The sequence below is a fragment of the Triticum urartu genome, chromosome 5, assembly GCF_003073215.2.
Source record: "Triticum urartu cultivar G1812 chromosome 5, Tu2.1, whole genome shotgun sequence".
NCBI lineage: Eukaryota > Viridiplantae > Streptophyta > Magnoliopsida > Poales > Poaceae > Triticum > Triticum urartu.
In genome coordinates this window covers 452,777,704-452,788,011 of record NC_053026.1, presented here as the reverse complement: position 1 = coordinate 452,788,011, position 10,308 = coordinate 452,777,704, and positions in this window count along the sequence as shown.

Below are 10,308 nucleotides of genomic sequence, written 5' to 3'. Positions count from 1 at the left end.
CCTCGGTGATGCGTCGATCGATCAAGTTCTTTCCTTGATACTCCATATTATTCCCATACATGATATCCTGACGAAAACATACAAAAAGAAGTGCACGAATGCGCTAAAATCCAAAGAATTTTATACTATAGAACAAAATTATAAGTGTAAGTCATCACATAAATTGGACTCATCACATGTTAAGTACGTTTTTTCTGTCGAGTCCCCTGATTGGAGATTTCATATGCTTAGTACTCCCTCCGTAAGGAAATATAAGAGTGTTTAGATCACTAAAGTAGTGATCTAAACGCTCTTATATTTCTTTACAGAGGAAGCACTTAAGGAAATGTAGCATGTAAGCCATGAGGACATTCATACACTTGACGTCACCCAATGCGTAGCATAGTCGGTTCAGATTTTATCTATATTTAGAATTCGGCAAAGTGTTTGTCGAGTCCCCGACAACTGGCACTCGAGCCTTTTCCTGAAGGGTGTGGGCCGAGTACCCTAAGGCGAGAGTGGAACTTTGCAAACTGAGTTTAAATTGGCTTTTGCCGAGTTTTCTGGGCACTTGGAAAATACAATAATTGCAGTAGTGAATTTTGAAGGAAATATGCCCTAGAGGCAATAATAAAGTTATTATTTATTTTCTTATATCATGATAAATGTTTATTATTCATGCTAGAATTGTATTAACCGGAAACATGATACATGTGTGAATACATAGACAAACAGAGTGTCACAAGTATGCCTCTACTTGACTAGCTCCTTGATCGAAGATGGTTATGTTTCCTAGCCATAGACAAAGAGTTGTCATTTGATTAACGGGATCACATCATTAGGAGAATGATGTTATTGACTTGACCCATTCCGTTAGCTTAGCACTTGATCGTTTATTTTTTTGCTATTGCTTTCTTCATGACTTATACATGTTCCTATGACTATGAGATTATGCAACTCCCGTTTACCAGAGGAACACTTTGTGTGCTACCAAACGTCACAACGTAACTGGGTGATTATAAAGGTGCTCTACAGGTGTCTCCGAAGGTACTTGTTGGGTTGGCGTATTTTGAGATTAGGATTTGTCACTCCGATTGTCGGAGAGGTATCTCTGGGCCCACTCGGTAATACACATCACTTAAGCCTTGCATGTAACACCCTCGATGTGACTATATCTCCCACGTATCGAGGCACGACTTAGAGGCATAATCGCATTGAAGGCATATGTCGCAAGTTAGGCAATCTTCACAACATCCCATGTAATATAATAATGAAAGGGGAGATAACATAGTTGGCTTACACTCACCACGTCAATCAAGTACATAAATAACATTACGTCATCCAAACACTCATGGCCTGACTACGGCGCCAAAATAAAAGAGAACCCAACATGCGACAACGGTCTCGTTCACCTCCAACTGGGCACCACTACTGATCATCGGGAAAAGAAACATAGTAACGTTGAGAGTCCTCGTCGAACTCCCACTTGATCTCAAGCGCGTCTCCTGGAGCGGAATCATCAGCCCCTGCATCTGGTGTAATAGTAATCTGTGAGCCACAGGGACTCAGCAATCTCGCACCCTCGCGATCAAGACTATTTAAGCTTATAGGTAAGGCAAGGTAAATATGAGTGGAGCTGCAGCAAGCGACTAGCAAATATGGTGGCTAACTTATTCGCAAAAGAGAGCGAGAAGAGGAGGCAAAGCGCGAGCGAGAAACTAGAGAACAACCTGCGCAATCATTACTCCAACACCGTGTCCACTTCCCAGACTCCGCCGAGAAGAGGCCATCACGGTAACACACTCAGTTGATTCATTTTAATTAAGTTAAGGTCCAAGTTATCTACAACCGGACATTAAGAAATTCCCATCTGCCCATAACCGCGGGCACGGCTTTCGAAAGTTCAAATCCCTGCAGGGGAGTCCCAACTTAGCCCATGACAAGCTCTCACGGTCAACGAAGGAATAGACCTCCTCCCAAGACGTTCCGATCAGACTCGGTATCTCGGTTACTCAAGACACTTCGACAGGTTAAAACAAGACCAGCAACACCGCCCGAATGTGCCGACAAATCCCGATAGGAGCTGCACATATCTCGTTCTCAGGGCACACTCAGATAGGTCAAGCTACGAGTAAAACCAACCCTCGAGTTTCCCCGAGGTGGCCCCGCAGGCTGCCCGGTTCGGACCAACACTCAGAGGAGCACTAGCCCGGGGGGGTTAAAATAAGATGACCCTTGGGCTCCGGTAACCCAAGGGTAAAAGAGGCTAGGTGGCGAATGGTAAAACCAAGGTTGGGCATTGATGGAAAAGCTTTAATCAAGGCGAACTATCAAGGGGTTCCCATTATAACCCAACCGCGTAAGGAACGCAAAATCCGGGAACATAACACCGATATGACGGAAACTAGGGCGGCAAGAGTGGAACAAAACACTAGGCGAGAGGCCGAGCCTTCCACCCTTTACCAAGTATATAGATGCATTAAGATAACAAGATAATATAATGATATCCCAACAAGTAAATAAATGTTCCAACAAGGAATGACCTTCAATCTTCACCTGCAACTAGCAACGCTATAAGAGGGGCTGAGCAAAGCAGTAACATAGCCAATCAACGGTTTGCTAGGCCAATGGTGGGTTAGAGGTTTGACATGGAAATTTGGGAGGCTTGAAAGCAAGTGGTAGGCATCATAGCATTGGCATAGCAAAAGAGCGAGCAAACTAGCATAGCAAAGATAGTAGTGATTTCGAGGGTATGATCATCTTGCCTGCACAGTTGTCAGAGTTGACTGGATCCTTGAAAGCAAACTCAACGGGCTCCTCGTTAGCAAACTCGTCTCCCGGCTCTACCCAAACAAGATAAACAAGCAACAGAGACACCATCAACCACGTGCAAGGATCAAGCAATATGATGCAATGATGATATGCTATGCGGGATGCGACGCGGGATGCCAAATGCAAGAAATGACGGGAAAAGCATGAACCTGGACTCAGCTTGGAAATCCAAGTGTGCCGCTGGAAAGATGAGATGAAATCGCTTGAAAACGATATAAAGAACGCCGGAATCGGAGTTACGGTTTGAAAATGGCAAGCGATTCAAAAATGACACCGGTCTACGATTTACAGCAAGTAGGCATCTAAAAGTAATGAGATGAACATGCTACAGCACCCAAACATGACAACAAAATACATGGCAGGGATGCATTCAAGATGTTTAACAAAAGTCTAGCACTGAGCTACGGCCAATTCATCCATTAACAGGTTCAAACAAGCATGTCAAAAAAGCATATGGCAAACAGATCTCAGACTTAGTGAAATTAACACTTGTCTGGAATTTCAGATCAGGTAGCACTCTTCGGAGCACCGAAACTACATGCTATAGGACCTGAACATGGCAAAGTAAAGCATGGCATGGAGCTACTCAAAGAGCTTAACAAAAGTCCCTTAGTGACCTTGAGCCAAAAGGGATCAGAAAATACAATTGCAAGCATGTGAACATAGCAAAAACATAATCAGTTTTCAGACTTAGTGAAAACTGACACATGCTGAAATATAACTCAAGTAGGCATGTTTACGAGCTCGATGCACTCACTACGGTCCAAGTCATGGCAAGACAAGCATACATCCATAAAGAAGGCACAAAATGCAATCTAGACATGGCAAGAACAATAGCATAGCATGCACGTATCAACTACAACATCTTCGGCAAAATTGCAAACAAGTTGACAATCTGCCCAGATTCACAAAGTAGCAAAAGTAGAGCTCGATTGACTCAAGCTAGGGTGCTCCATAATTGCAAAAAAAAAGACATGGATGGATAGAGCACTACAATATTAACAAAACATCCTTACTGATCATCCTCAAAAGAGGCACGGATCACTAGGAAACAACATGAACATATGGCATCATGAGATAAACAGCTCAAGGACTTGGTGGAAATGCTAAGTCCCTGAAAACAGAATTAGCAAGTGCACCACTTTGCAAGCTTGCACTAGTCACCACACACATCACAAAAATACATGGGTTGCACCTCTGGAAAGATGACAAAACCCTTAACAAAACATATGTAGAGCATGAGGGCATATCATGCACACATTAATCATGGCAAAAATGACAAAAACCTAAACGGAGTAGCAGATCTGACAAATATCTCAAGTAGCCCTCTTCTAACAGCATTTCGGGTATCAAGATGAACTCAAATGAAAATAATGCAATGGAATGAAATGATGTACTCTCTGAGATGAACATTTTGATATGCTAAATGCATGAATCGGAGCTACTGATGCAAAGTTACGAGGCCACGAACATGAGCATATGGATCTGCAATTCTGGGACTTAGGAAAAAACAACCTCTAGGGTTTACTGTTCACGCCAGATCTAGATCGGGGCACGGAAATCGAGGAACGACGGCCGGAGTTACTGTTCACGCCGGAGCTCGACGGAGAGGGAGAAGACGGCCGGGGCGGCGGATCCTTGCGGGGAGGCGAGGTCGGAGGAGGAGGAGCTGGCCGGCCGCGGCGGAGCTCGGCTCCGGCCGGCTAGCTCATCGGCGACGGGGCGCGCGACCGGGCGGCGCGAGGCGGCGGTGGCCGGGCGGCGGGGCGGCGATGACGGCGCGGTGGCGGCGCGCGGGCGGCTCGCGGGGCGGCTGGGCCGGGAGGGCCTGCCCCGGGCCCGAGCGGGCTGCGGCGGCGGCGCCGGAGTGGAGCCACGTGGCGCGCGGCTATTGGCTGGGCGCGTCCGGCGGCGACAGAGACGATTTCTAGGGTTTGGACGAGGGGGGATCCGGATTTCGGGGAAGGGGTCTAGTTTTATAGGTAGAGGGAGCTAGGAGAGTCCAAATGAGGTGCGGTTTTCGGCCACGCGATCGTGATCGAACGCTCTAGATGATGGAGCAGAGTTAGGTGTGTTTTGGGCCAAATTGGAGGGGTGTTGGGCTGCAACACACACGAGGCCTTTTCGGTCCCTCGGTTAACCGTTGGAGTATCAAACGAAGTCCAAATGGTACGAAACTTGACAGGCGGTCTACCGGTAGTAAACCAAGGCCGCTTGGCAAGTCTCGGTCCAATCCGGAAATGCTTAATCCCCACACACGAAAGAAAGGTAGAAATGGCCACCGGAGGAGAACGAAGCGCCGGAATGCAAAACGGACAACGGGGAAAATGCTTGAATGCCTGAGACGAACACGTATGCAAATGCAATGCACATGATGACATGATATGAGATGCATGACAACGATAACAACACACGGAGACAAAAACCCGAACCCGAGAAAATAAATTAACTTAACGCCGGAAACGGCAAGAGTTGGAGTACAAATTGGGAAAGTTACATCCGGGGTGTTACATTGCAAGCATTGCAACTAATGAGTTAGATTTGGGATGATTTATTACGGAACGAGTAAGAGACTTGTCAGTAACGAGATTGAACTAGGTATTGAGATACCGACGATCGAATCTCGGGCAAGTAACATACCGATGACAAAGGGAACAACGTATGTTGTTATGTGGTTTGACTGATAAAGATCTTCATAGAATATGTAGGAGCCAATATGAGAATCCAGGTTCCGCTATTGGTTATTGACCGGAGACGTGTCTCGGTCATGTGTACATAGTTCTCGAACCTGTAGGGTCCGCACGCTTAAAGTTCGATGACAGTTATATTATGAGTTTATGTGTTTTGATGTACCGAAGGTAGTTCGGAGTCACGGATGAGATCAGGGACATGACGAGGAGTCTTGAAATGGTCGAGACGTAAAGATCGATATATTGGACGACTATATTCGGACATCGGAAAGGTTCCAAGTGGTTCGGGTATTTTTCAGAGCACCGGAGAGTTACGGGAATACGGGGGAAGAAGTATATGGGCCTTATTGGGCTTTAGGGGATAGAGAGAGAGGCAGGGCATACGCCCCCCCCCAATGGCTAGTCCGAATTGGACTAGGGGGAGGGGCGACGCCCCCTCCTTCCTTCTCTTCCCTCTTCCCCTTCCTTGTCTCCTACTCCTACTACTTGGAAGGGGAGGAATCCTACTCCCGGTGGGAGTATAGGACTCCTCCAGGGCGCGCCATAGGGGCTGTCCCTCTTCCCCTCCTCCACTCCTTTATATACGTGGCCAGGGGGCACCCCATAGACACAACAATTGATCCCTTGGATCTCTTAGCCATGTGCGGTGCCCCCCTCCACCATAATCCACCTTGGTCATATCGTAGTGGTGCTTAGGCGAAGCCCTGTGTTGGTAGAACATCATCATCGTCACCACATCGTCGTTCTGACAGAACTCTCCCTCAAAGCTCGACTGGATCGGAGTTCGAGGGACGTCATCGAGCTGGACGTGTGCTGAACTCGGAGGTGTCATACGTTCGATACTTGATCGGTCGTATCGTGAAGACGTACGACTACATCAACCGTGTTGTGCTAACGCTTCCGCTTTCGGTCTACGAGGGTACGTGGACAACACTCTTCCCTCTCATTTCTATGCATCACCATGATCATGTGTGTGCGTAGGGAAATTTTTGAAATTACTACGTTCCCCAACAGTGGCATCTGAGCCTGGTTTTATGTGTAGATGTTATATGCACGAGTAGAACACAAGTGAGTTGTGGTCGATATAAGTCATAATGCTTACCAGCATGTCATACTTTGGTTCGGCGGTATTGTTGGATGAAGCGGCCCGGACCGACATTACGCGTACGCTTACGCGAAACTGGTTCTACCGACGTGCTTTGCACATAGGTGGCTGGTGGGTGTCAGTTTCTCCAACTTTAGTTGAACCAAGTGTGGCTACGCCCGGTCCTTGAGAAGGTTAAAACAACACTAACTTGACAAACTATCGTTGTGGTTTTGATGCGTAGGTAAGAACGGTTCTTGCTCAGCCCATAGCAGCCACGTAAAACTTGCAACAACAAAGTAGAAGACGTCTAACTTATTTTTGCAGGGCATGTTGTGATGTGATATGGTCAAGGCATGATGCTATATTTTATTGTATGAGATGATCGTGTTTTGTAACCGAGTTATCGGCAACTGGCAGGAGCCATATGGTTGTCGCTTTATTGTATGCAATGCAATCGCCCTGTAATGCTTTACTTTATCACTAAGCAGTAGCGATAGTCGTAGAAGCATAAGTTCGCGAGACGACAACGATGCTACGATGGAGATAAAAGTGTCGCGCTGGTGACAATGGTGATCATGACGGTGCTTCGGAGATGAAGATCACAAGCACAAGATGATGATGGCCATATCATATCACTTATATTGATTGCATGTGATGTTTATCTTTTATGCATCTTATCTTGCTTTGATTGATGGTAGCATTATAATATGATCTCTCACTAAATTATCAAGGTATAAGTGTTCTCCCTAAGTATGCACCGTTGCAAAAGTTCTTCGTGCTGAGACACCACGTGATGATCAGGTGTGATAGGCTCTATGTTCAAATACAACGGGTGCAAAACAGTTGCACACGCGGAATACTCAGGTTAAACTTGACGAGCCTAGCATATGCAGATATGGCCTCGGAACACTGAGACCGAAAGGTCGAGCGTGAATCATATAGTAGATATGATCGACGTAGTGATGTTCACCATTGAAAACTATTCCATCTCACATGATGATCGGACATGGTTTAGTTGATTTGGATCACGTGATCACTTAGAGGATTAGAGGGATGTCTATCTAAGTGGGAGTTCTTAAATAATATGATTAATTAAACTTAAATTTATCATGAACTTAGTCCTGGTAGTATTAGCATATCTATGTTGTAGATCAATAGCTCGCATTTAGCTCCTCTGTTTTATTTTTGATATGTTCCTAGAGAAAACTAAGTTGAAAAATGCTAGTAGCAATGATGCAGATTGGATCCGTGATCTGAGGATTATCCTCATTGCTGCACAGAAGAATTATGTCCTTGATGCATCGCTAGGTGACAGACCTATTGCAGGAGCAGATGTCATGAACGTTTGGCTAGCTCAATATGATGACTACTTGATAGTTTAGTGCACCATGCTTAACAGCTTAGAATCGGGACTTCAAAGACGTTTTGAATGTCATGGATCATATGAGATGTTCCAGGAGTTGAAGTTAATATTTCAAGCAAATACCCGAGTTGAGAGATATGAAGTCTCCAACAAGTTCTATAGCTAAAAGATGGAGGAGAATAGCTCAAGCAGTGAGCATGTGTTCAGATTGTCTGGATACTACAATCGCTTGAATCAAGTGGGAGTTAATCTTCCAGATAAAATAGTGATTGACAGAATTCTCTAGTCACCATCACCAAGTCAGTAGAACTTCGTGATGAACTATAGTATGCAAGGGATGACGAAAACGATTTCCGAGCTTTTCATGATGAGGAAATCGATGAAGGTAGAAATCAAGAAAGAGCATCAAGTGTTGATGATTAACAAGACCACTAGTTTTAAGAAAAGGGCAAAGGGAAATAAAGGGAACTTCAAGAAGAACGACAAGCAAGTTGCTGCTCAAATGAAGAAGCCCAAGTCTGGACCTAAGCCTGAGACGAAGTGCTTCTACTACAAAGGGACTGGTCACTGGAAGCGGAACTGCCCCAAGTATTTGGCGGATAAGAAGGATGGCAAAGTGAACAATGCTATACTTGATGTACATGTTATTGATGTGTACTTTACTAGTGTTTATAGCAACCCCTCGGTATTTGATACTGGTTCAGTTGCTAGAGTAGAAACTCGAAACGAGAGTTGCAGAATGAACAGAGACTAGTTAAGGGTGAAGTGACGATGTGTGTTGGAAGTGGTTCCAAGATTGACATGATCATCATCGCACACTCCCTATACTTTCGGGATTAGTGTTAAACCTAAATAAATTTTATTTGGTGTTGAGCATGAATATGATTTGATCATGTTTATTGCAAAACGGTTATTCATTTAAGTTAAGTTAGAGAATAATTGTTGTTCTGTTTACATGAATAAAACCTTCTATGGTCATACACACAATGAAAATGGTTCATTGGATGTCGATCGTAGTGATACACATATTCATAATATTGAAGCCAAAAGATGCAAAGTTAATAATGATAGTGCAACTTATTTGTGGCAGTGTCGTTTAGGTCATATTGGTGTAAAGCCCATGAAGAAACTCCATGCTGATGGGCTTTTGGAATCACTTGATTATGAATCAATTGATGCTTGCGAACCATGCCTTATGGGAAAGATGACTAAGACTCCGTTCTCCGAAACAATGGAGCGAGCAACTGACTTATTGGAAATAATACATACTGATGTATGCAGTCCGATGAGTGTTGAGGCTCGCGGCGGGTATCGTTATTTTTTGACCTTCACAAATGATTTGAGCAGATATGGGTATATCTACTTGATGAAACATAAGTTTGAAACATTTGAAAAGTTCAAAGAACTTCATAGTGAAGTGGAAAATCATCGTGACAAAAAAATAAAGTTTCTATGATCTGATCGCAGAGACAAATATTTGAGTTACGAGTTTGGTCTTCAATTAAAATAATGTGGAAGAGTTTCACAAAATCGTGCCACCTGGAACACCACAGCATAATGGTGTGTCCGAACGTCATAACCGTACTATTATTAGATATAGTGCAATCTATGATGTTTCTTACCGATTAACCACTATAGTTTTGGGGTTATGCATTAGAGACAGCTGCATTCACGTTAAAAAATGGCACCATCTAAATCTGTTGAGACGAAACGGTATGAACTGTCGTTTGGCAAGAAACCAAAGTTGTCGTTTCTTAAAGTTTGGGGTTACGATGCTTATAAGAAAAAGTTTCATCCTGATAAGTTCAAACCCAAATCGGAGAAATGTGTCTTCATAGGATACCCAAAGGAGACAGTTGGGTACACCTTCTATCACAGATCCGAAGGTAAGACATTCGTTGCTGAGAATGGATCCTTTCTAGAGAAGGAGTTTCTCTCGAAAGAAGTGAGTGGGAGGAAAGTAGAACTTGATGAGGTAACTGTACCTGCTCTCTTATTGGAAAGTAGATCATCATAGAAATATGTTTCTGTGACTTCTACACCAATTAGTGAGGAAGCTAATGATGATGATCATGTAACTTCAGATCAAGTTACTACCGAACCTCGTAGGTCAACCAGAGTAAGATCCGCACTAGATTGGTACGGTAATACTGTTCTGGAGGTCATGTTAATTGACCATGACGAACCTACGAACTATGAGGAAGCGATGATGAGGCCAGATTCCGCGAAATGGTTTGAGGCCATGAAATCTGAGATTGGATCCATGTATGAGAACAAAGTATGGACATTAATTGACTTGCCCGATGATCGGTGAGTCATTAAGAATAAATGGATCTTCAAGAGGAAGACGGACGCTG